The 27,048-nt window shown below is 47.4% G+C and overlaps 1 protein-coding gene across 4 annotated transcripts in view; it reads right to left on the bottom strand.

Annotated features, from left to right (window-relative positions):
* Nucleotides 1-27,048, bottom strand: part of PDE9A (phosphodiesterase 9A) — a 69,570-nt gene that overhangs the window by 34,377 nt on the left and 8,145 nt on the right. Inside the window, exons 1-3 of one of the 4 annotated variants that reach the window (XM_017855209.1) lie at nt 18,124-18,294; nt 9,536-9,590; nt 8,258-8,328 (exon numbers count right to left, since the gene is read on the bottom strand). The gene's annotated coding sequence lies outside the window, so the exon portion shown is untranslated. Of the gene's footprint in view, nt 1-271; nt 339-8,257; nt 8,329-9,535; nt 9,591-9,710; nt 9,891-18,123; nt 18,295-27,048 lie in introns of those variants that run through there. The other 3 variants (XM_017855212.1, XM_017855210.1, XM_017855211.1) reach the window with 3 other exon arrangements.

Genomic DNA, 27,048 nt, shown 5'->3' with positions numbered 1-27,048 from the left:
GAATCAGCTGTTTAGGCAGCGGGCAGGCTGAACCCCGTGGGCTGTTACCGAGTCCCACTGCAAAGGTGTGCCTCAACAGTTAGGATACTATTTTTCAACCAAAAACAAACTGGAGCTTATGCTTATGTTAAACTTCAAGATATTCACCCTTGGCTGACTGCACGTTTACCCCAGAAACACTGCCATGAAGCAAGCAGCTTTGCACGGCTTTTCAATTAGAGTTGGTTCATAAGAAATAAAAAAGATTAGCTTTGTTACTTTGTAATCACACCTTAATTTTTATGCAGAAGGGTACTCCCACGATGCCACTCTATTCCCTTTTTCATGAAGTTTGGCTCTGAATAACTGCTAAAATAAAAGCGAATGTTTTCTAAAGGAAAAACCAAGCAACTAGGAGCCTTTGGCTAGTTTCTAACGGCTCCTTCCCACCCCAAAGTACTGCAGCTCGGAAAGGAATTCTCCCAGTGCAGGGGCCCAGGGCAGCCTGGCTGGAATCAGCCTCCTGGGGGTGTTCAAGGCATTTCCAGGGTCAGGGGTCAAGTAGGGGTTTGGCTTCCCGGGACTCTGCTTCTCTCTGCCAGAAGGATGAGGAATCTGGAGGGTGCAATGTTTGGATCTGGTCCTGCTGATGTGCTTCTGTGCCACAGAGACCTTCTCTGCCCCTCTTCTACCCAATGGCTGGAGGACAGGGGTCTGGAAGCGCATGTGGCTGGAGCCAGTGTGGTCGCTGTCCTGATGGCTGAGTCCAGATGAGCGGCCGCTAGGGAAACACAGGGTACCTGAGGTCCGGACTAAGGTCTTTTGTCCAGCCACTAAGAGTCCACATTCTCCTTTGGAGCTGGGTCTCCGTTTTCTCCAGCATCGTGGGACCCTCCAGGAAGCTGAAGAACGCCATAGGCCGTCTTCTGAGAAAAGGCGCCAAGAACACATTTCGGGTCGGCATGTGGATTGGGAAGCCCAGCGTGGCCTCCACGGGTGCCCCTTGGTTTTGTCTAGACTGCAGGATCCCACCCGTGCCCTGTGGGTTTGCCACTTGGACCCTGACGTGAGCAAATGGACAATTCAACATCAGTGGCAGGAAGGCGCTCAGTGTGGTTCCCACGTGGAAGGCAGCACATTCCGAAAGTGAGTAGATCTGGGGAAGGGTTGAGCATGCGGTGTAGACTGTAAACAGGGCAGCTGCGCCATCTGTCCAAGGTCCATGGTCCATTGACTATATCTTAAATGTCATTTTCCTGAATATAAAATATCCTACGATCACTGTAGGAAGTGTAGGAAATAGCACTTCAAAGAAGAATATTTTAAAATTTATCTAGGATCCTATGGGCCCAGAAAACAACTCAGTTTATATTATTTGTATTAATGTGTGTCCTTCCAGGCTCTCTGCCCACTCCCAGGCCTTCTAAATATTCATCCTGTTTCTCTCTCTCTCTCTTTCTACTACCTATCTACCTATGTACTCACTATGTATCCATCCATCCATTCATTTATCTATTATCGATCTATCTATCTATCCATTCATCTATCTATCTATCTATCTGTCTATCTATCTATCTATCTGGAAACCTCATCTCTACTGAAAATACAAAAATTAGCCAGGCATGGTCACAGGCTGCCTGTAATCCCAGCTACTCTGGGGGCTGAGGCAGGAGAATCACTTGAACCCAGGAGGTGGAGGTTGCAGTAAGCGGAGATCACACCACTGCACTCCAGCCGGGGCAACAGAGCGAGACTCTGTCTCAAAATAAAACAAAACAACAAAAAAAAAGGGGCTTTAAAAGAGATTTTTGTGAGCTTCTACAAGTCACAGGCCACCTGCAGGGAAAGCTTTAAGGATGACTTTCTTTGTTTTTTTTTTTGAGACGGAGCCTTGCTCTGTCGCCCAGGATGGAGTGCAGTGGCCGGATCTCAGCTCACTGCAAGCTCCGCCTCCCGGGTTTACGCCATTCTCCTGCCTCAGCCTCCCGAGTAGCTGAGACTACAGGCGCCCGCCACCTCGCCCGGCTAGTTTTTTGTATTTTTTAGTAGAGACGGGGTTACACCGTGTTAGCCAGGATGGTCTCGATCTCCTGACCTCGTTATCTGCTCGTCTCGGCCTCCCAAAGTGCTGGGATTACAGGCTTGAGCCACCGCGCCCGGCCCTTTAAGGATGACTTTCTGAGAGACGCTGGCTTTGGGGAAAGTGGCCTGGCGGGTGGGGAGAGCCGAGCCAGGGATGGGGGAGAGCCAAGCTGGGGGTCTGAGAGAGCTGAGCTGGGGATGGGGGAGAGGCGAGCCGGGGTCGGGGAGAGCCGAGCCGAGGCTCAGGAGGCTCTGTGCTGTGCTCCTGCAAGAGGCCGGGAACCTGGCAGGCCCAGTCCTTTGGCTGCAGAGCTAGTGAAAGTTGTTTAAAGACATGTATGAATAGAGCTGTGTTTCAACACTTCCTCCAAGAGCCTCACTAAAGAGCTGGCGTAGAGCACACTTCTTGAGTGACAGAGGAAAGCAAGGCTTGGTTCTAGCATCTAGGCTCTGGGCTGTTTGGATGGCCTGTGTTACACTTTGCCCCAGGCAGTCAGCTCCTGCTGTGTTTAGGTTTTGGTCCAAACCCAGAGCATGGGGACAAAGGCTGGATGGAGCAGAGCTGCCCTGTGTCCCGGCCACAAACCAGGAAGGAAGGGAGTAAAGAGCCCTGCTTTAAAATCTCTGTTTAATGTTTCACCTCCAGCCAGGACGTGACGGGAGGGGCCTGGGTGTTCTGTTTACGAAATAATCTGTAACGTAAGGGAAATCCCAGATCGCTCGAACAAGGCTAAACTTTTTATATCAAAAGGAAGAAGAGCTTTGAAAGTCAATGAAGAGAAATGAAGAAATTTATATTCAATTCAGAGGAATTATACATTTGAGAAGAAGCAGGAAATTCCATTTAAGTCAAGGCCACCACAATGTAATATGGCTTCAAGGTGGCCAATTCTAGTGGATGAGTCTTTTTTTTTTTTTGAGACGGAGTCTTGCTCTGTCGCCCAGGCTGGAGTGCAGTGGCCGGATCTCAGCTCACTGCAAGCTCCGCCTCCCGGGTTTACGCCATTCTCCTGCCTCAGCCTCCCGAGTAGCTGGGATACAGGCGCCCGCCACCTCGCCCGGCTAGTTTTTTGTATATTTTAGTAGAGATGGGGTTTCACCATGTTAGCCAGGATGGTCTCGATCTCCTGACCTCGTGATCCGCCCGTCTCGGCCTCCCAAAGTGCTGGGATTACAGGCTTGAGCCACCGCGCCTGGCCTGGATGAGTCTTTTAACTGAAGAAGCAGAAAACAACTGGACCGGGCACAGTGGCTCACGCTTGTAATCCCAGCACTTTGGGGGCCGAGGCGTGTCAATCACCTGAGGTCAGGAGTTGGAGACCAGCCTGGCCAACATGGCGAAACCTCATCTCTACTAAAAATACAAAAATTAGCCGGACATGGTGGCGGGCGCCTATAATCCCAGCTACTTGGGAGGCTGAGACAGAAGTGTCCTGTCTTTGGGGTGCGGAGGCTGCAGTGAGCCAAGATTGTGTCACTTTAGCCTGGGCCAAAGAGCGAAACTCTGTCTCAAACAACAACAACAAAACAAAACAAAACAGCTCACAGCAGCTCACGTACAGCAGAAGCAGCTGTGTGTGTGCATGTGTGTGTATGTGAGCACGTGTATGAATGTATCTGTATGTGCCTGGGTGCTTACACGTGTGCATGTGTGCATGTATATATGACATCCTGACATGCCTGTGCGATTTCACATGTGTATCTGTGAGTGCATGGACACCTTTGTGTGTGTTTACATGTGCATGTGTATATGTAGATGGCAGCATCTGCCTCTGGCCCAGGCCCTGTGCATTGGGTGTCAGACCACGCTCCTGGCCGCCTTCCCCATCTGGCTAGCTTCTGGCAGCTGTGCAGGGTTGGGACTGACCTTCTGAGAAGCTGGGCACACACTTCCCCAGTGGCCTGCCACATGAGAGGTTCAGCTCCCGGCCCTCTCCTCAAAAGGATTTTCCCTTTCTGTCCTCCAAGCTTCCTGAAACATCTGGGCTCTTGCATCTTTGGGTTAAGGCTCTGCTGCCCTTGCGGTGTCTCTGGAACTCAGACTCCCTGAGGCTCAGCACAGGTGCAGCATCCTGGCCACCTCCTGCTAAAGCACACCCGCTGGAGAGTGGGGAGCCATCAGCCAGAAGTGTCCGGGGAGGATGAGCCCAAAGCCAGGTGGAGTTCAGGAGGAGGACAGCCTGTCTGGACACGGCTGCCTCCTGGAGCAGGGGTGTGAGCTGCATGTGGCGGGAGGAGGGCAGCCAGGAGGACTGAGGAGAGGTCCCTTCCCTTACCCTCCACAACTCCTAGACTGTTCCTCCTTCCCTACTCCTTAGAGAGGGGAGCTCCCTCAATCCCATTTCTGCGGTCCTAGGTCTCTGGTGCTAGAAATCAGTACAACTGGTAACAACCGGTTTTACCCGCAGAAGCACCAGTAATTCTGGTCTGTGCCGTGAGCCTGAGCTCGGTGGGTCAAGAGTGGTGTCCTCTTCCAGGCCATCTATGTGCATTTACTGAGGGCCTTATGGGAAGATGCCTTCCCTCTGAGAAGTGAGCGATTTTGGAGAATTTCACAGCTAGAACAGGCTAGAGGGAAGGTCTTATACACCACGCCCTTCAGTGGTCTTCAACTCACCTGCCACTTGGAGGTAAAATAGGAACACTTTTCTTTTGGCTTGATGGTTATTTTCCAGGGTCAGTTATTCAAAGACACACAGGGTTACTATTCATCTTGTTGTGGGAGACATAATTCTCTGTCAGAGCTTTGAGAGTCACGGCATGGCCCCTTCAACTTTCCTGTTTGCACTTTCTGGGAAGAGCATGGAGGGAGCTGGCACTGGCTTCCGGGTGGGGCGTAGGAGATGGGGGAGGCTGAGGAAAAGCCCAAGTGCTGGAGAGAGGAGGAGAGGTGGGAGGCACTTGCTGCCCGCGGACATCTGCACGCTGGCCCCATAGTGACTGTGTGACTCTTTGCATCTGTAAAGGTGGGTGGTGACTCTGCAGCAAGCCTTTTTTGCGTGTTTGGCTCAAACCCCTACCCATGTTTGGAGAATTCCCTGTGACATGGGGCTTGATGGAGAGCTGAGCCAGCCTCCCAGTGCAGAATATGGAAATGCAAACACTCGCTGTGGTGGGTTGAATTGTGTCCGCCAGAAAGATCTGTTCACAACCTACTCCCTGGAACTTGTGAATGGGGGTCCTTGGCAGATATAATCCATTAGGGATCTGGAGATGAGCCCATCCTGGATTTAGGTTGGGCCCTAAATTCAAAGAGAGGCATCTTTATAAGACCTAGCAGAGAGAGACTGGTGACGTGGAGACATCCTGGGAGAACGTCACCACGTGAAGACACAGGCGGAGGTTAGAGTGACGCAGCATTCCAAGCTCAGTAACGGCAAGGATTGCTGGGAGCCACGAGAGTCTAAGAGAGAGGCACGGAACCAGGGCCCCTCAGAGCCTCCAGAAGGAGCCAGCCCGGCTCATGCCTTGATTTCTGACTTCTGGCCTGCAGAGCTGTGGGAGAGTCCGTTTTTGTTGCTTAAGCCTCCCAGTCTGTGGTGCTTTGTGCGGCAGCCTCAGGGCGCTCACAGCCTCCCTTTGTGGGGCCTGCCTTGCAGCTAGACTGTGGGTGCATGGTCTGGCTGTGTCTAGATTTTGAACCTATAGCCAGTGACATGGAGAAGTGCCTGATATCTGCATAAGTGGTTGTGGAGCCTCGGGGGGGGCCTAGGTCCAGAGCGAGGAGTACAGGGGAGCTGGTGCTGCATCTGGGGCTCAGAGACAGCAGCAGATGTATCCGCACAGCATCAGCTCTGCACGGGATTTGGGGAATTGCTGCTGCTGCACAACCTCCAAGTCCTGTTCCCAAGCCCTCCTGGGGATCCAGGAAGCTTCCCAAAATCCTTTAGGGAAAAACTGCTTTTCTGTTGAAAGCAGCCACGATCAGTTTCTGTTGCTTGCAGCTTCAGCTTTCTAACCTGAGTTACCAAGGAATCCTCATGGAGTGCCTGGTCCTCTTCAGCCAGGTGTACAGGGAGGTGACCCATCCCAGAAGGGCAGGTAGCAGGCAGTGAGAGTAGCCTGGCCAGGACCCTGGGTGCCAGTCTCAGCTTTATTTATTTTTCTAATTTGCTGAGTGAACTTGAGGTTTCCTAACCTCTCTGTGGTTTCCTCATCGATAACAGGGAAAATGAAACCGTCTTGAAGATCCAGTGACCACGTACATTTTTAGAAATGTCCACACACTTTGAAAAGTATAAATCTGACTATGTAAATCATGTTTCAGGAGAATCACTTGAACCCAGGAAGCGGAGGTTGCATATTGAGCCACGATTGCACCACTGCACTCCAGCCTGGGCAACAGAGCAAGACTCTGTCTCAAAAAAAAAAAAAAAAAAAAAAAAAAAAAAAAAAAAAAGAAAAGCGAGGACGACATTCAGTCAATCAGCCAGATATTTTTTTTTGGTGATGCTGTAACCCTTAATGGCCTCCTGTCTGGATTCTGTTTATTTAGTTCCTAAGTTGGTAAACGTGGTGCATGTTAATCATTAACCTTTGCCTTGTCATTGACAAAGAGTTCACTTGTCAAGCTGTGAGTTGAACACAGAATTGTGAGGCCTGTGGAATTCAAGCATTGACCTTGACGTTACGGATGAGGACAAAAAGGATGGGTGACTTGAAGTTGTTTTCTTCCCAGAATTTGAGCTTTTTGATCATTGAATCAGGACTTGAATTGATATTCCTTGGCTCACTAGTCATTTTTCTGCTTTCCTTTGGTAGTGATTGGAGGCTGTAGTAGGCTGTTCTTCTGTTGCTATAAAGAGATACCCGAGGCTGGGCAATTTATAAGGAAAAGAGCTTTGATTGGCTCCCAGTTCTGTTGACTTTACAGGAAGTCTGGTGCCGGCATCTGCTTGGCTCTTGGGGAGGCCTCGAGAAGCCTCCAATCATGGTGGAAGGCAACGGGGAAGCGGGAGGGCGGAGAGGTGCCACGTGCTTTTAAACAACCAGATCTTGCCAGAACTCACAATCTCAAGGAGAGCATCAAGCCGTTCAGGAGGCATCTGCCCTGCTGACCCAAACATCTCCCACCAACCCCACCTCCAACATTGCCAATGACATTTCAGCGTGAGACGTGGAGGGGACGCACATCCAGACTGTATCAGAAACCAAGAGACAACAACTTAATAGACAGATTCCAAAAAATGGTGACCCTGGCCGGGCGCGGAGGCTCAAGCCTGTAATCCCAGCACTTTGGGAGGCCGAGGCGGGCGGATCACGAGGTCAGGAGATCGAGACCATCCTGGCTAACATGGTGAAACCCCGTCTCTACTAAAAAATACAAAAAACTAGCCGGGCGCAGTGGCGGGCGCCTGTAGTTCCAGCTACTCGGGAGGCTGAGGCAGGAGAATGGCGGGAACCCGGGAGGCGGAGCTTGCAGTGAGCTGAGATCTGGCCACTGCACTCCAGCCCGGGCGACAGAGTGAGACTCTGCCTCAAAAAAAAAAAAAAAAAAAAAAAAAAAATGGTGACCCACGGGGTCCAGATCAGTGTGCCTTCATTTACACAAAAAAAGACACAGACAAGACACTCGGCAGAGGCTCTCAGAGGGGCTAAGTGTGGGGGCTTCGTGTGTTCATTTTTACTCTTTGGGGCTGAAAAAATGCCTTATATACCATAAGCTGTGCTTCTTTTAAAATAGAAATAAAATGCTTAGTCACTGTGTGAGCCTTTGTTAACATCAAAGGTAATTTTCAAGTATTTCTTTTTTTTTTTCTTTTTTCTTTTTTTTTTTGTGACGGAGTCTCGCTCTGTCGCCCAGGCTGGAGTGCCGTGGCCGGATCTCCGCTCACTGCAAGCTCCACTTCCCGGGTTTATGCCATTCTCCTGCCTCAGCCTCCCGAGTAGCTGGGACTACAGGCGCCCGCCACCTCGCCCGGCTAGTTTTTTTGTGTATTTTTTTAGTAGAGACGGGGTTTCACCGTGTTAGCCAGGATGGTCTCGATCTCCTGACCTCGTGATCCGCCCGTCTCGGCCTCCCAAAGTGCTGGGATTACAGGCTTGAGCCACTGGGCCCAGCCTAATTTTCAAGTATTTCAGAAAGAAAAGGCATTCGTATTTACCTTCAGCACTGAACTCCTCCCTGTTCCAAGTAGTTAATTTGAATAGAGGTTAAAGGACAGAGAAGGAAAAAGGAAACTGAAACGTCACTCACATTCCACGCGTTTCTCTAGCACAGCCAAGTGATTTGCAACTTCAGCTTTCAGTTCATTGATTTTGAATGCTCTAGGAACGAAAAAGAAAAGAGAGAGGAAATATGAGCCTTAAAATTCTCAGAGCCAAAACGGGTTAAGCAAACATCTACTGAGTTCCCGCTGTGGGCATGGGCAAGGCCTCTAGGTAGGCTGCCGAGGGGCTGGGTGCCAACATGCTAGGACTTGCTTTTCAGAAATCATCATGTTCCATGGGAGGAAAGAATCACCAAATTATCTTAAGGTGTATTTTCTGAGCTAGTGGGCCTATTTACTTCCTCAGGCCTCAGCAGTGGACCCAGACTCTCTGGGGAGGACTCGCAGCCTTCTCTCTGCTTATGTGGTTGAGAGGGTCCAGTCCTCGCACCCTCCCCCGATGGGCACAGACACCTTCGGAGGACCTGTCGTGCTCTCTGGAGGCTCCAACCTAGTCAGTTAAAGAATTCAAAGGATTTTTTTTTTTTTTTTTTTTTTTTCTGAGACAGAGTTTCACTCTGTTGCCCAGGCTGGAGTGCAGTGGCGTGATTTCGGCTCACCGCAACCTCCACCTCCCGGATTCAAGTGATTCTCCTGCCTCAGCCTCCTGGGTAGCTGGGATTACAGGCATATGCCATCAAGCTCGGCTAATTTTGTATTTTTCATAAAGATGGCGGCTTCTCCATGTTGGTCAGGCTGGTCTCAAACTCCAGACCTCAGGTGATCCGCCGGCCTCCGCCTCCCAAAGTGCTGGGAATACAGACGTGAGCCACTGTGCCCAGCCAATTCGAAGGTTTTTAAAAAATCCTAGCCGTCTGCCCTTTTCACCATTTTGATTAACCTGGGCAGTAAGATACCGCAGAGAAGTCAGTCTGAGAAATGGAAAATACGGTATCCAGGTCAGGATTGCTGGGATGACTCCGATGAAAAGGAAGTCCCCTAACTAAGCAAGGAAGCTTATTTTCCAATGGAGCCAATTCTTATGGATTGTTCTCTGATCCCAGAAGAGCCGATGGAGAACATTCACATTCTAATGCGCCCACTCAACACGGTCTTTGGTCTAAGGCCAGTGTTTCCTGGGCCCCATCCAAGCTGGCTTAGTTACAGAAGCCACAGAAGCCTTCCGCCGTGCGGGCAGCTCCTCCAGTCAGGTGAGACAGCCGCGCTTGCCGGCCAAGGCCAGCCTCAGAGCCCGGGGCCTGCCCTCGCTCTTACAGAAAGATGCGCGCATCTCTGGCTGGTTGTAAATTTAGAAGACTCTGTACCTTGAGAACTGCTCTGCAACCTGCGCCAGCACGCTCTGGATTAATTCTTCTCTCTCTACAAACCAAAGAAGAAAGACAGATGGAACACGGACAAGAGGAAAAGACGCATAGGCCATTGTGGCCCGAATCCCACGTGCTGGGGGGCGGAGGCCGCGACCAAGGAGCTGCCCGTTACCTGGAGGGACGTGCTGGCCTTCCTGGCAGCAGCCCTGGGGCTCTCTGGGCCTGGGCTCTACCTGTCCACTTTCAAATGCTCCTTCCCTCTGGGGCTGCTCCAGGCCCACAACCCGTCTGTCCCTCAGTGGTCTCTCAGCAGACTGGCCAGGGCTTGTGGTTCTCTTGTCCTCAGCCCCAGCTATAAAAAGCAGGCAGGACTGGCTTTCTCAACATGGGAAGTTTCCTGTTAGTGCCCAGGTCTATTTTATGGGGGCAATTACTGGGACAAAGTGAGTTCAAGGCACGTCTCCATTCAGAACACGGTGTTCTCACGGCGGGTCTGCAGAGGGGAGGTAGGCCCGGGTCCAGCGAGTTGCTCCCTTTGTCGCCTGGCCTGTAAAACTGGGCTGGGTGGCTGGTTTTACAAGGTCCAGGTCCCAGGCTAAATGGAACCTGCCTGTCTTCCTGTTTCCTGACCAGGCCTAATGCCAGCTACCTCATAGGAAGGTGTGGATGCTCACAGCGTTGTCCTTGTCAGCAAGGAGACATTCTAAGGAAGGGAGCGGTCTCTACCTGGCTCCAGCCATCCTCCAGCTCATGCCCCAGGACACCGAGAACCCACACCAGCTTAGTCATAAGTTCACCACATCTTCTATGTTGATTTGATGTCTAACCTTCCACTATAAACAAAACAAATAAAACCAAAGCTGCGCCGGGTGCGGTGGCTCAGGCCTGTAATCCCAGCACTTTGGGAGGCCAAGGCAGGCAGATCACCTGAGGTTAGGAGTTCGAGACCAGCTTGACCAACATGGAGAAACCTCGTCTCTACTAAAAAATACAAAATTAGCCAGGCATGGTGGCACATGCCTGTAATCCCAGGTACTCGGGAGGCTGAGGCAGGAGAATCACTTGAACCCGGGAGGCAGAGGTTGCGGTGAGCCGAGATTGCGCCATTGCACTCCAGCCTGGTGAACGAGAGTGAAACTCCGTCTCAAAAGAAAACAAAACCAAAGCTGTCCAAACAAACAAAAAATTCAAGAATCCAACTTGGCAATGGGGCTCAGAAGCTAAAAATGTTCACAAGCACTGACCCAGGGTTCCATTTCTAGGAAATCATCATGCGTGTACACAAAAGATGTTCATCACAGTGTTATTTAACACAGAGAAAACTGTAACAACCTGCACGCCCACCCGATGGAGATTCGTTAAATAAATTATGAGAAAACTCTATCATTAGACATATATCTGGAATGATATTTTGCTATTAGAAATCATATTTTGAAAATGTTCATGTCTATTGTTAAAGTACAAAAAAAAAAAAAGGTTTTGAAGCAGTAATAGTGATCCTGCTTTTGAAAACATATTGGGAGGGTATACTCCAAAATAATAATAGTAGTCATCTTTGGTTATAAGTTTTATATACATTTTATTTAAAAGTTTGCTTCCCTCTATCTTATGCATTTTCCCTTTTTTCTTATGTATTTTCTATAATTAACATATATTAATTTCATTTAAAAAATTAAAATAAACTAATCAGTTTAACTTGCAACACCTCATTACTTCACCTGTCAAATGAGAGGGTAGACCAGATGACCCTAGATTCCCTCTGGCTTTAGCATTCTATGACTTGATAAGAAGAAGAAAAATGATGTTTTGTTATATCTCTTGAAGCTACAAGTGTAAAAATGTCAGCCAGAAAATTTTCGTACAGCCATAGGTTGAACTGGTGCAAGCTCGAGGCCCTCACCTGAAGAAAGTCCCACACCTACTAGTGGGGGAAGGTGGCTCCCATCAACAAGAATCATCATAGGTTTTACAGGCCACTTGGTGAACTCAGCAGGGGTTTAGATCACTTAGAAATTCTTTGGAAAAGGTAGTGTATCACATAACCTTTGAGAATGAATGATCTCAGAGTCTCGAGATAAATTTAGAAGTCCATCAAATGATGAATATTTATAGACCACTTCACCCAACAGCAGCAGAGCGCTACATTCATTTCAGGCGCCTACAGAGCATGTACCAAGATAGACCATATCCTGGGCTATAAGGGAAATCTCACCCAATCTAAAGGAACTGAAGCCACACAGAGTATGTTCTCTGACCACACGAGGACCAAAGTAGAAATCAATAACAGAAAGATAGTAGAAAAATCTCCAAACACGTGGAAACTTAACAACATACTTCTAAATAACTTAAGGGTCAAAGAGGAAGTCTCAAGGGAAAATTAAAAAGACATCGAACTCAATAAAAATGAAAATACAACACAAAATTTACCTGTGGGACACAACTAAAGCAATGCTGAGAGGGAAAGTTATAGCATTATGGGCTTCCATTAGAAGAGAGGAAAAATCTCAACTCAATAAGCCAAGATCCCACCATGAGAACCCAGGAAAAGAAGAGCAAAGTAAACCCACAATGATAGCAAAGAAAGGAAGGAGGGAAATCACAAAGATAGGGGACTAGAAATCCTGGTAACAGAAAACAGAAAAACAATGCAGAAAATCAACAAAACAGAGCTAGGTATCTGAAAATAATAAACTGTCAAACTTCTAGCAAGACTGACAAAGAAACAATGAGAGGGAAGACACAGATTGTCAATATCAGGAATGAAAGAGGGAACATCACTACAGACCCTGCAGACACAAATGCCTCTACACACATAACTCTGACATTTTCAATAAAATGGACCAACTCCTAGAGAAGCATGAAGTACTACAACTCATTCAATATCAAAGAGGTAATTTAAACAACCTATAGCAAAAGTCAATCTGTAATTTAAAAACTCCCCAAGATGAAATGTCCAGGCCAAGATGGTTCTAAACATTTATAGAGAATTCTGCCAAATGTTTAAAAAGTCAACATGATTCTAACAATATCTTCAAGAAAACAGAAGAGGAGGGAACACTACCATTCTTTTATTTATTTTTTTTGAGATGGAGTCTTACTCTGTCGCCTAAGCTGGAGTGCAGTGGTGTGATCCTGGCTCACTGCAGCCTCCGCCTCCTGAGCTCAAGCAATTCTCCTGCCTCAGCCTCCTGAGTAGCTGGGATTATAGGTGCAGGCCACCAAGCCTAGCTAATTTTTTGCATTTTTAGTAGAGCCGGGGTTTTACCATGTTAGCCAGGCTGGTCTTGAACTCCTGGCTTCAAGTGATCTGCCTGTCTCGGCCTCCCAAAGTGCTGGGATTACAGGCGTGAGGCACTGCACCTGGGCCCCATTCATTTTATGTAGTTAGTATTACCCTGATACCAAATGCAGACAAGGAACAACAACAAAAAGAAAATTACATGCCAACATCCCTCATGAATCTAGATACAAAAATCACTAATGAAATAACAAGTAGAATTCAGTAATACGTAAAAATAATTGCACATCAAGATTGGGTGGGGTTTATTCCAGGGATATAAGGTTGGTTCAATATTTGGAAAGCAATCAATATAATCTCCAATCAACAGGCTAAAGAATAAAAATCGCCGGGCGTGGTGGCTCAAGCCTGTAATCCCAGCACTTTGGGAGGCCGAGACGGGCGGATCACGAGGTCAGGAGATCGAGACCATCCTGGCTAACATGGTGACACCCCATCTCTACTAAAATATACAAAAAACTAGCCGGGCGAGGTGGCGGGTGCCTGTAGTCCCAGCTACTCGGGAGGCTGAGGCAGGAGAATGGCGTAAACCCGGGAGACAGAGCTTGCAGTGAGCTGAGATCCGGCCACTGCACTCCAGCCCGGGTGACAGAGCGAGACTCCGTCTCAAAAGAGAAAAAAAAAAAAAAAAAGAATAAAAATCATATGATCATATCAACGAATTCATAAAAAAATCTGACAAAATTCAATCCATGTTCATGAGAAAACTCATAAAATTAGAAATGGAGAAGAACTTCTTCAAATTGATTAAAAGCATCAACCATAACCTTACAGCCAACATTATACAGTTGTTCCTTGGTGTCCCTGAGGGATTGGTTCCAGGACCCCCCACAAGGATGCCAAAATACAAGGATGCTCAAATTCCTTATATAAAATGGTGTAGTATTTGCATATAACCTATGCACATCCTCCAGTACACGCTACATCATCTCTAGATTACTTAGAATACCTAATACAATGTAAATGTTATGTAAAGAGTTGCTGTACTGTATTGTTTACCTATTTGTATTGTTTTTCTTGTTTTTAAAATGTTTCTGATTGGTGATTGGTTGGATATATGGATATGGAACACACAGATACAGAGGAGTCGATCGTACTTAATGGTGAAAGACTGAGTGCTTGGTGTCTAAGACTGTCACAAGGCAAGGTTGTCTGCTCTCACTACTGCTAATTAAGATAGTGCTGGGAATCCTAGCCAGTGTAATAGGCAAGAGAAGGAAATAAAAGGCAAACAGATTAGAAAGGAAGAAAGAAAACTGTCCCTGTTTGCCAATGACATGTTGTCTACATAGAAAACCCCAAGGAATCTACAAACAACAGCAACAAAACACAACCCTCCTAGAACTAAAAAGAGAGTTTAGCAAGTTTGCAGGGTGGAAAACGTACAAAATTCAATTGTATTTACTACAATTGTATATTCTAGCAATGACCGTGTAGGCACTGAAATTATAAATAAAATACCAGCTATGCATAGTGGTGCATGCCTGTAATCCCGGCACTTTGGGAGGTCGAGGTAGGAGGATTGCTTGAGCCCAGGAGTCTGAGACCAGCCTGGGAACAAAGAGAGATCTCCAACTCTACAAAAACACAAAAACAAAACAAACAAACAAACAACAACAACAACAAAATAGCTGGGCGTGGTGGCATGTGCCTGTGGTTCCAGCTACTCAGGAGGCTGAGGTGGGGGGATTGCTTGGTTGAGGCTGCGGTGAGCTATGATAACACCACTGCACTCTAGCCTCAAGGACAAAGACCCTGTCTCAAAAACAAACAAACAAACAACACCAGTACCATTTACAGTCACTCAAAAATGCCCCTAGGTGTAAAACTGACAAAACATATGCAGAAGTTGTATGTTGAAAACTACAAAACATTCCCGAAAGAAATAAAAGAAGATATAAACAAATGGCAAGACTGACCATGTTAATGGGTTGGAAAACTCCACACAGTAAATTCTCCCCATTGGTAAACAGGTTTTACAAAATTCCCACTGAAAGGCTAGGAAGACCTCTTTTTTTTGGTAGAAATAGAGATTATTCTAACATTTAGATAGAAAGGCAAAGGACTCACAAGAATAAAACAATTTTGAAAACAGCAGATAAAATGAGAGGAATCAGCCTATCTTATTTTGAGACTTGGGATATAATTTCGATAATCAAGACTGTGAGGTATTGGCAGAAAGACAGACAGGTAGAGCCATGGAAAGAAACAGGGCCTATGACCACGTCCGTACAAATACGCCCAACTGATTTTTGACCGAGATGTAAAGCAGTTCAACGGAGAAAAGAGAGCTTTCAATAAATAGTGTTGGAAAAATTAGATATCCGCAGGCCAACAAAAAAAGAAAAGAGCCTTGACCTAGAATTCAGTTTATATAAAAATCAATGCAAAGTGGACCACAGATGTAAAATATAAAAGTATAAAACGTTTAGAGAGAAAATAGGAGAAATCTTCAGGGTCTTCAGTAAGGTGGGGAGTTCTTAGACTTGACAGCAAAACACAAACCAGAAAAGAAAATTGATAGCCTGGACTTCATCAAAATTAAAATTTTTGCTCAGAGAAATATCCTAGTAAGAGGATGACAAGACAAGCTACAGTCTGGGAGAAAGTATTTGCAAGACACATATCTGACAAAGACTTGCATATAGCACATATAAAGAATGGTCAAAACTCAATGGTAGAAAACAAAACCAGCCAATTTGAAAGCAGGCAAGAGATGAGCAGACGGGTACTGGAGAAAGGCACAGATGGAAAGAGGCCCATGAAAAGATGCTGAGCACCACTCGGCCGTTAGGAAATGCCAGTTACAACCACAGTGAGATGCCACTGCACACCTATCAAAATGGCTAGGATACAAAATAGTGCCAGCCCCCAGTGCTAGCAAGGATGTGGAAACACAGCTCCCTCACTCATGGCTGGTGGGAATGAAAAATGGTACAGTCATTCTGAAAACAGTCTGGTAGGTTCTTCAAAAAACAGAAAAAAACAACTAAAGATGCAAGCACCAGGGCAGAGAGATGATGTACACAGAGAACTGATGTTCACACAAAGGCCTGTCCACATGTTCACGGCGGATGTATTTGTGGTAGCTGCAAATGGAAACAATGCAGGTGCCTTTCAAGGGAGAAGGGATGGACAAGCTGTGATCTATCTATACCGCGGAGTATGACTCCGAAAGAAGGGAATGAACTACGAATACAGGCGACAACCCGGATGGATGCCAGGGGGTTGTGCTGGGTGGAAGGCGCCAGTCCCAAAGTCACCTACTGCATGATTGCATGTGTAGAACTTTATGGAAATGACAACATCATACAAATAGAGACCAGAGGCCAGGCGCGGTGGCTCATGCCTGTGATCCCAGCACTATGGGAGGCTGAGGCAGGGGGATCACCTGAGGTCAGGAGTTCGAGACCAGCCTCCTCAACATGGAGAAACCCCGTCTCTACTAAAAAGTCAAAATTACCAGGCATGGGTGGGCATGGCCGTAATCACCAGCCGCTACTCGGGAGAGTCGCGGCCACGTTAGGGGCAGAGGCTGCAGAGTGAGCTGAGATTGTGCCATTGCACTGCAGCCTGGGCAACAAGAGCGAAACTCTGTCTCAAAAAAAAAAAAAAAAAAGAGAGACTTCTTGGTTGCCAGGGGACAGGGATCCAGTGGGGAATGGAAGGAAAGCAGTGTGGCTATTAAAGACCAGCAGGCAGGATCCTCATGGGGACGCCAGGTTCTGGATCTGGACTGTGTCACGGTCAACGCCAGGCTGTGACATTGTGCTAGAGTTTTGCAAGATGTCACCACTGGGAGAAACCGGGCAATAAATGGGCTCGCTCTGTATTCATCCTTACAACAGCATGTGAATCTATCCTTGCTTCAAAATAAGAAACGTAGAGACAGAATGGAATAAAAGTTAAGGGAGAGTTTTCCTTTGGACTTTGAGATGGAACCCTTTGAGCATGACAGGACTTGTGTGACTGCATCTAATTTCCAGCACAAGCAGCCGCCATGTTTCACGCCACTCTGTCCACACCTTCTCTCTGCCCAGTTCAGTGCTGGGGCAGATGCTGGTATCCTGGTCTGTCACAGTCACACCTCGGCCAGTGCGCCACCCAGGCCAGCATGTCAGCTATTCTCAGGAAGGGTACAGACACGAAGCTGCGCTCCCAGCGAGAACACCCTGGGGGCACTGCCCAGGTGGTGGTACTTACACCAGTGGAATACCTGGGACTCAGCACCTTGGGCTCATGGAACCGCCTCTTTAGATAATGCAAAATCTGCATTGTTTTGTGGGGGAAAGAAGCAAAACCGCCAGTGTGCACAAAGGCCAACCACACCCACGCATCCACAAACAGAGCCCTGATCAGGAAGTGGGTGCCTCCCCTCCTGACCCTAGAATCATTGGAATTCCTGCTGTGGCCACAGTTTCCTCCCAGGGGAGCTCAGAACTTAAAACAACTGTGATTTCATGCGTGTCGAGTGCTCAGGACAGTGCCAGCCCAGCCCTGGCCACGTAAGCCTGCCTGCCTCTGCGATTGCTGTTGGTGTTGTTAGTATTTCCGCATCACGGAGGCCCGCTGAAGGCCCCAGGTTCCCTCTGACCTCCCTTTCCTGCTTCCACCGCCTTCCCTGGGGTATCATCATCCTTGGGGTGACAGGGTGCGCTCCGGGCACCACCTCCAGGCTATGAAGGGATGAATCCCACCTACACCACCTGAATGTGGCCCTTACCCCCTCTAGCACCTCCGGAATCCTCAGAGAGCCTGAAACGGCTGGATTTTGGGGGCAACGAACAGTTTTCATTGCAAATGTTCATCCTTCCCAACCTTCGTGGCAAAATCACCTTGTGTCAGCCAAATTTGATGTTATGTATGACACCTCCCTCTTTTTCCTAAATGCTAAGGACGTATGATGAATTTTAAAAATTAAAGCATATTCAAGTCATTTCACATTGATAATGTCTTAATAGTCTTAAGAAAACCCAGCAATGGCCTGGGATGCTGGTAATTCACAGGTGGACATGACAGGGTCTTTAGGGTCCCTCTGGACCTGGAAGTTTTTAAGCAAATGGGGAGACTGCAAATAAGCCCCCGAGGGAGGGGGAGTCAGCATTAACTCTCGCTGATTCATGTGATGGAAACTGAGGGAGAGCAAGCGGATATTCACAGGCAACTCACATGTCCTCCAAAGGAAACTGTCCCCAAGAACAACCAATAGAGTATCTAAAAGTGCCCCAGAGTCTGCCTGCTAGAGTGGATTTCAAGGGTGTGCTGCTCTAAGCTGATGGGGATTTACCTCTAGGTACCAACGACTTCAATAAAGGCAGAAGATTTGACTACACCGAGGATCAATCAGTCGTAATGACAGTTTTAGGTAGGCTCCTCTTCAGCCTCAACTCCCGGCTGCTTCTTGCCTGCACACACCTGGACTCATTGAAGTGCGCTCACCTGGGTGCTGCATCCTGCTGCCCTCCTCACTTGATAAGCACAGGCAGGGAATGCTGGGCGGGGCTGGCAGAATTGTTTGCGTGTCATAGGAGACTTTAGGTTTGTTCCAGGGCAATCCTGGAGTCCGGCAGAGTCCGGGTCCTGTTTTTAGATGCTGCCGGATCAGGAGCCCGGCAGAGTCCGGGTCCTGTTTTTAGATGCTGCCGGATCAGGTTAGCTTTGGGCCATTAGTTTGCAACACAGGGGCCCAGGCCCTGCCCGCCCGACAGAACCAAGGGTACTGGAATGAATCGAACCTCTAGAGGGACCGAGGAGGGGCCTATAGGCTGCCAGCCTCATTCCCGGGCAGAATGCAGCCGTGCGGGTGGCAGGACAGACACCCTGCCCCATGGTGTTCACACGGCTGCCCCCGTGTTCACGAATGTCCAGGGCAGGGGCTGCCCCCGCCCCACGCGATGCCCAGAAGCCATTGCCTGAGTCCACCTTGGTCTGAGTGGACAGTTCAAGCCTCTGCCTCGCCCACTTCTTCCAGGAATTGTTTAACTGTTTCAGGCAGATCCTGAGTCTACCCGGCGCAGAATGACATGAAATTTGATTTCACTGATCGCTAGCACAGCCTGACCTATAATTCTCAATCTAAAAATCAGTGTAACACAATAAGCTAATTTGATTGGCCAGCCAGCTGATTTGCTGATCTCTTTTTTATCTTGTGCGGAAGAGAATACTAACAGCAACAGTGGTTCTTCTGTCCTCCATGCACCTGAGCTGACGGGAATGTGTACTTTTCTCCCCTAGGCAAATGAATGCACACATGGCCCCAGCAATAGAACACACTGGCCCCCAGACCCATGCAGTGAGGGAGGTGACCTAGGAACCTCAGCATAGGCAGTAGCATCCCAAGCGTCTGACCTGCAAGCGTAGAGTGAATGATACATCACAAGGACGTGTGCGTGTGGCCTGGGAGCTCGTGCGGGATCCATTCCATTGCCCTTGATTGTAGCCACTGCACGACATCACTGGGCTTAGATTTGCATGCTATTAATATGATGCAATGAGCCATGTTTCACCTTGTTAGTCCTGACCTGGAGCAACAGGGTGAGGTGCTGAGCACCCTCCAGTGAATCTATATATACTTAGCAGACACTTCCCAAGCATTAGAAAAAATACCTCTGCTGGACGGGCGCGGTGGCTCACGCCTGTAATCCCAGCACTTCGGGAGGCTGAGGCGGGTGATCATGAGATCAGGAGTTCAAGACCATCCTGGCCAACATGGTGAAACCCCATCTCTACTAAAAATACAAAAAAATTAGCTGGGCATGGTGGTGTGTGCCTGTAATCCCAGATACTCAGGAGGCTGAGGCTGAGGCAGGAGAATCGCTTGAACCAGGGAGTTGGAGCCGAGATTGTGCCACTGCACTCCAGCCTGGTGACAGAGCAAGATTCCGTCTCAAAAAAAAAAAAAAAAAAAAGAAAAGAAAAATACCTCTGCTATCCTTTCAGAAAAGGGTAAAGGGGTATCTTATTTATTATTTTTGCATTAGGGAAAATAATTCACATTACTTGACCCTAAAGAGATAAGCACTCTAGACGTCCTGAAGATTGTGGTGGGGGTGGGGGCAGGGTGCCTTTATTTCTGCTCTTGTCCAGCCTCTGATCCCTGAGAGCCAAGGCTCTTTGGAGGAAGGGCTGGCAGGCTTCCCTGTCAGTGAGGGGTGGGATGTCACTGTCCCTCTTCCTGGGAAGCAAACTCATCTGTTCCACTTTTGCTCTCTCCTGACCCCTGCAACCGCCCTTGAACCACCCAAATGGTTGAGGATGTTGTCACTCAGGGTACAGTCACTGGCAATTCACTGTTTATGGACATCATAAAACAGACATTCAGATCAAGGACGACATTTCCTTTATAGCCCAGGAACACAATAAAGTTATATGATTAACAGTGACCTTAAAGGCACAAGAGCCTTTCCTGTGGCCTGTCCTGCCTGCCAAGGGATTGCATAAGTCTATCAGCAGCCAGAGGACTATCTCAGATCGCTGGCGTTTCAGCCACTCAGATATGACGAAGAAAGCAAAATCGACTGAAGACTCTGGTGGCCAAACGTGAAGTTTTGGAGAGTGTCTGCCTTGCCATTTCAGGTTCACCTCAGGGGCAGGCACTGAATCGGGTTTTTCCCTTTCGTTTTCGGAGAGGGGAATTTCATGTTTTGCATCGTTTACATTGACTGGGTGCAATTATCTCCCTCTGCCCTCCTTGGTTCCTTAGGATTAGTTTGCAGGCAGAAAAATGCCGGTGAAGCTGGCAGCATCTGGGGCAGCTAGCATGCATTTCCCTTTCTGGAAGGAGCTGTTACTATGCTCTGGGTGCTGTTCTAGGGGGTTCATGCATGTTAGCTCAATCCTTCTTTTTTTTTTTTGAGATGGAGTTTCGCTCTTGTTACCCAGGCAGGAGTGCAATGGCGCAATCTCAGCTCACTGCAACCTCCGCCTCCTAGGTTCAAAAAATTCTCCTGCCTCAGTCTCCCGAGTAGCTAGGATAACAGGCACGTACCACCACACCAAGCTAATTTTGTATTTTTAGTAGACATGGGGTTTCTCCATGTTGGCCAGGCTGGTCTTGAACACCTGACCTCAGGTTATTTGCTCGCCTCAGCCTCCCAAAGTGCTGGGATTACAGGCATGAGCCACTGCGCCCCGCCAGCTCAATCCTTCTTATAACCTGCAGGGGCTGTGTGACACCAAGAGAGGCCAAGTCATGACATCGTCAAGCCCGACCTGCCCTACTCCACCATGTTCCTATTTAGGGCTGCAAAGAGGGGACAGAGCTGCACTTACTTTCCCTTCAGAAAACCCCAGAGATATCTATTTTTTTTTTTTCTGTGTGGCTTCTTGTTCATAGTGGGGTGAACTCCCTCCCTCGCCCTCCCGTCCCTCAGCCTTCCCTTCCTTTTGATGGGGGTTTTGCTCTTGTGGCCCCAGGCTGGGAGTGCAATGCCTATCCGCCCCCTCCACCGCAACGCTCCGCCATCTCCCTGGGTTCAAGTTGATTCTCCTGGCCTCAAAATCTCCGAGTAGCTGGGATTACAGGCATGCGCCACCACCGCTGCGCCGGCTAATTTTTGTATTTTAGTAAGAGAAGGGGTTTCTCCATGTTGGTCAGGCTGTCTAAACTCCCAACCTCCCCAGGTGATCTGGCGCCCCTCGGCCTCCCAAAGTGGTGGGATTACAGGCGTAAGCCACTGCGCCTGGCGGAGGGGTGAACTTCTAAGGGAGGGTGTGGGTATGAATACCCAAATGGATGCCGCTGGGGGAATTTGAATTTGGGAGTCACCAGCTGATTGTACACACTGCTGAGACTTTGTCCATTATCTGACAGCCTGTGTGTGTGTCACTGTAACCTGATAATCCTATGGGAAAGTTTAATTATGGTGAAGCCAAAGGAAATCAACTCTGGCTCATCCTATCTGGAGCTTTGATTCTGTGCCAAATGATCCCACAGACTAGTTCCAGGAAGGATTCTGTCAGGATAATCTGTGATCCAATAAACTAATTGATTATGGTACAAATGACAGAATGTTTGTAAAGACTGAGTCATTTTTGCAAACCAAAGGCTTTACTACATCTGTGGACTTTAACGGGTTGTACATAGCAGCAACATTTGTAGCAAGAGAAATGCAAAAGAACCAACTGATCACTGTAATAGCAAGACTGTAGGCAACACAAACATCCATCAGTAGGATACATAATAGTACATCTACAAAATGAAGTACGATGATGCTATAAAAGAATGAAGGAATATTCCTTTTTATTTTTTATTTTTGAGACGGGCTCTCACTCTGTCACCCTGGCTGGAGGGCAGTGGTGCCATCTCGGCTCACTGCAACCTCTGGCTCCCGGGTTCAAGGGATTCTCCTGCCTCAGCCTCCTGAGTAGCTGGGATTACAGGTGCACACCACCACATCTGGCTAGTTTTTTTTTTTTTTTTTAATTAGAAGAGACAGGATTTAGAAAAATTTAGAAGAGACAGGAAAATTTAGAAGAGACAGGATTTCACCATGTTGGCCAGGCTGGTCTCGAACTCCTGACCTCAGTTGATCCACCCACCTCGGCCTCCCAAAGCGCTGGGATTTCAGGTGCGAGCCACTGCGCCTGGCCTCTAATGGAATAATATTCTATCTCTTGCTATAGAGTGACCTTATAATGTAGATGGCTAAAACTTAAGCAGAAAGTTCCAGGTGGAAGTGTCAGATGACAGAGTTTTAGGTTGTCAGAGAGGATGGAAATGGAAAGGAGAGTTCCCAAAGGAGGAAGCCATGGCGGTGGGACCCAAATTCTGTTTAACTACCCTGTTTGTTGGTGGATCCCTGAATGATGCATGTTTGTGGGCCTAGTGTGTCAGAGGTTTCAGCTCCCACTGTGGACGAGACAAAGTTTGGAATTTACGTGTAGTCCAGTGAGAGGGACTTGATAAACACCTCAGGCTTCCCACTGAAACCACAGAAAGGTCACTCTAGAGATCTACCCGAACAAAGCATAAAACCAGGCTGCACGAGGCTCAGGCGATCAGTCAGTAATGTAATTGACTGCTAGGGCAAAATTAACACTCTTCAGAGGATGATAACAAAATCTAGTGTCTCTACTAGGTGTTATTCATAATATTAGTCTACAATAAGAAACAGACATACAAAGAAACAGGAAAATGTGACCCACAGCCATGGAAAATCATCCATCAGACACCTGGACACATGCCAGCTCAGATGCCAAAATGACCAAAGACTTTAATGCAGCAATTGCAAGTATGTCCAAATACCTAAACAAAAAAGGTGTCAGTAAATAGTAAACAGATGGGAGTCTCCAGAGAGAAATCTATGAATAAGAGTCAAGTGGAAATTTTAGAATTTTAAAATATAATATCCTAAATAAAAAAAACTTCATGGATCAGCTTACAGCAGTTTGGAGTCAGCAGAAGAGCCAAGGAAATCAAAGACAGATCAACAGAAACCACCCAATTTGAAGGGCAAAGAAAAAAAGATTATAAAAAACCCCAAAGCCGCAGTCACTTGAAAGATAATAGCAAACTTTCTAACATACAGGTCATTAGTGAGAAAGAATGGTGCTTAGAACACATAATGGCTGAAAATTTTGCAAATTTGCCGAAAACGCAAATTCATAGTTCACAGAAGCTCAATGAACATGAAGAAGAATAAATAGGAAGAAAACGAGACCGAAGCACATCACAGTCCAACTGCTGAAACCTAAAGACAAAGGAAAGAAATCAACAGCTTGAAAACAGCCAGAGGCCTGGGTGTGGTGGCTCACACCTATAATCCTAGCACTTTGGGAGGCCGAGGTGGGTGGATCACCTGAGGTCAAGAATTCGAGACCAGCCTGGCCAACATGGTAATATCTCATCTCTACTAAAAATTAGGCGTGGTGGCGGGCACCTACAATCCCAGCTACCTGGGAGGCTGAGGCAGGAGAATCACTTGAAGCCGGGAGGCAGAGGTTGCAGTGAGCCAAGATCGTGCCACTGCCCTCCAGCCTGGGCGACAGAGCAAGACTCCATCTCAAAACAAAAACAAAACCAAATCAATACCTAAAAAGCAAACACATCAAGGAGAGAGCCTGCATGGCCTTTGTTACATTTATTCCCAAGTATTTTCTTAGAAATATTTCCTGGAAATACAAGTGAGTTTACCCCAGGAAATTTCCTAGGAATATTTCCTGAAAATATAAGTGCATTTACCCTAAGAAAGCAAAGTGGTTTTTTTTTTTTTTTTTTTTTTGAGACGGAGTCTCGCTCTGTCACCCAGGCTGGAGTGCAGTGGCCGGATCTCAGCTCACTGCAAGCTCCGCCTCCCGGGTTCACGCCATTCTCCTGCCTCAGCCTCCCGAGTAGCTGGGACTACAGGCGCCCGCCACCTCGCCCGGCTAGTTTTTTTGTATTTTTTTAGTAGAGACGGGGTTTCACCGTGTTAGCCAGGATGGTGTCGATCTCCTGACCTCGTGATCTGCCCGTCTCGGCCTCCCAAAGTGCTGGGATTACAGGCTTGAGCCACGGCGGCTGGCCGCAAAGTGGTTTTAACATTTGAAAATCAATCAGTATTATTCATTATCTTAACAGAATAAAGGAGAAAAACACCATATATATGATCATTCCATAGGTGCAAAAAGAACATGGAACAAAATCCAACACCTCTTCATGAGACAAAACCACTAGAAAACAAGGAACAAGAGGACACTTCCTCAACCCACCTCACTAGATGCAGAGAGAACATTTGATAAAAGTGAGCAAAGAATTTTGTCAAAGAACATTAGACGAAAAACTCTCAGAAAACTAAGAGTAGTCGGGGACTTCCAACCTGATGAAAGGTATCTACAAAAAAATCTGTGGCTAACATCGTATGTAATGGTGAGAAACTGAAGGCATCTCCCCTAAGATTGGGAATAAGGCGAGGATGTCTGCTCTCACTTTTGTTTAACTGTATTGCAGTTTCGACTAGTACAAGACAAGTAAAAGAAATAAAAGCCAAAAATTGGAATGCAATAATTAAAACAGTCATTATTCTTGGACAGCATGACTGTCTCTGTGGACATTCATAGGAACCTGTAAAACAACAACTAGAACTAACCAATGAATTAAGCAAATTCACAGGATCCAATGTCAACATCCAAAAATTGATTGTATTTTTGTTTTGTTTTGTTTTGTTTTGAGGCGGAGTCTCACTCTGTCGCCCAGACTGGAGTGCAGTGGCCGGATCTTGGCTCACTGCAAGCTCCGCCAAAAATCGATTGTATTTTTATAAACTAGCAGCAAACAATTGGAAAATTAATAAAATCCTATTCACAATAAAACCAGAAAACAGAAAATGCTTCGGAGTAAGGTTAACCAAAGACATGCAGGACCTTTATCCTGAAAGTCATAACCTTTTGAGAAGTTAAATGAGACCTAAATAAGCGGAGGGATGTGTCACATTCGTGGGTTGGAAGACTCAGTACGGTTAAGACACTACCCTCCCCAAATTATATATTAAATAAAATGGTAATCAAAGTCATGGAAGGCTTCTTTTTTGAAATTGACAAGTTGATTCTAAAATTTGTAGGGAAAAGAAAAGAACCTATACAGTCAAAACGACTGAAGAGGAAGAACAAATGGAGTACTTAGAGTACCTGATTCCAGGGCACAGTAACGTAGCCAGTGTGACACTGGTGTGAGGATAGACAAATAGATCAACGAAGCTGAACTCTTTCAGCGAGAGGCCCAAACATAGAGACCATTAAGTATCAACAAAGGAGCCATGGATTCAGTGGGAAAAGGAAAGTCTTCTTAACAAGTGGTGCAGTAACAGCTGGGTGTCAGCATGGGGAAGAAAACGAAGGGCAGTCTCCACTTCACAACACACACAACATTAATTTGAAATGAATGACAGATTAAAACATAACATCTCAACAATGGGTTGTTAGAAATTTTCCTTAAATTAAAAAAAAACAAAACATAACAGCTATAACTCTAAATCTTCTAAAAATGTATCTCTATGACCTTGGGATAAAAAAAAAAATTTTTTTTAGGGCTGGGCGTGGTTGGCTCACGCCTGTAATCCTGGCACTTTGGGAGGCCGAGGAGGGTGGGCCACCTGAAGTCAGGAGTTTGAGACCAGCCTGGCCAACATGGTGAAAATCCCATTTCTACTAAAAATACAAAAAAATTTAGCCAGGCGTGGTGGCGGACACCTGTAAATCCTAGTTACTCGGGAGCCTGAGGCAGGAGAATCACTTGAACCCGGGAGGTGGAGGTTGCAGTGAGCTTATCATGCCACTGCACTCCAGCCTGGGTGACAACAGTGAAACTTCGTCTCAAAAACAAAAACAACAAAAAACAAAACAAAACTCATCAAACTGCAACCACAGGATCTGTGCATTTCAGGGCAGTCAGGCAGGACACAGCCATGGGCAGGTATGGGTTGGCCTGGTTCTCACAAACGCCTAGCAGCAGGGAGGGCAGTCCTAACGTCTGCAGCCTTGAGGTCTGTGCAGCAGTGTTTGACGGTTATCATCTCCATTTTACTCAAATCTGCCATCGGGACACTTCCATTCCAAAGGCTTCTGTATTAGTGTTTGCAATCAATATCTCTGGCATGCTAAGGGTTGCTGTCTTTGTTGGCTAGGCTACTCTAAGGGGAGTTCGTCTGAACACACAATTCCAGAAATGGTTATTTTTCATTTATACACTGCAGCCATTTTTTTTTTTTTGAGACGGAGTCTTGCTCTGTTGCCCAGGCTGGCATGCGGTGGCACAATCTTGGCTCACTGCAAGCTCCGCCTCCTGGGTTCACGCCATTCTCCTGCCTCAGCCTCCCGAGTAGCTGGGATTACAGGCGCCCGCCACCACGCCCGGCTAATTTTTTGTATTTTTTAGGAGAGATGGGGTTTCACCATGTTAGCCAGGATGGTCTCGATCTCCTGACCTTGTGATCTGCCCGCCTTGGCCTCCCAAAGTGCTGGGATTACAGGCTTGAGCCACCGCGCCCGGCTAGTTTTTTGTATTTTTTAGTAGAGACAGGGTTTCACCGTGTTAGCCAGGATGGTCTCCATCTCCTGACTTTGTGATCTGCCCGCCTTGGCCTCCCAAAGTGCTGGGATTGCAGGTGTGAGCCACCGCGCCCGGCTAGTTTTTTGTATTTTTTAGTAGAGACGGGGTTTCACTGTGTTAGCCAGGATGGGCTCCATCTCCTGACCTTGTGATCTGCCCGCCTTGGCCTCCCAAAGTGCTGGGATT

This window comes from Rhinopithecus bieti, unplaced genomic scaffold, assembly GCF_001698545.2.
Source record: "Rhinopithecus bieti isolate Rb0 unplaced genomic scaffold, ASM169854v2 scaffold_40803, whole genome shotgun sequence".
Classification (NCBI taxonomy): Eukaryota; Metazoa; Chordata; class Mammalia; order Primates; family Cercopithecidae; genus Rhinopithecus; species Rhinopithecus bieti.
The sequence above is the reverse complement of the archived record's forward strand: the minus strand, read 5'-3'. Positions and strand labels throughout refer to the sequence as shown.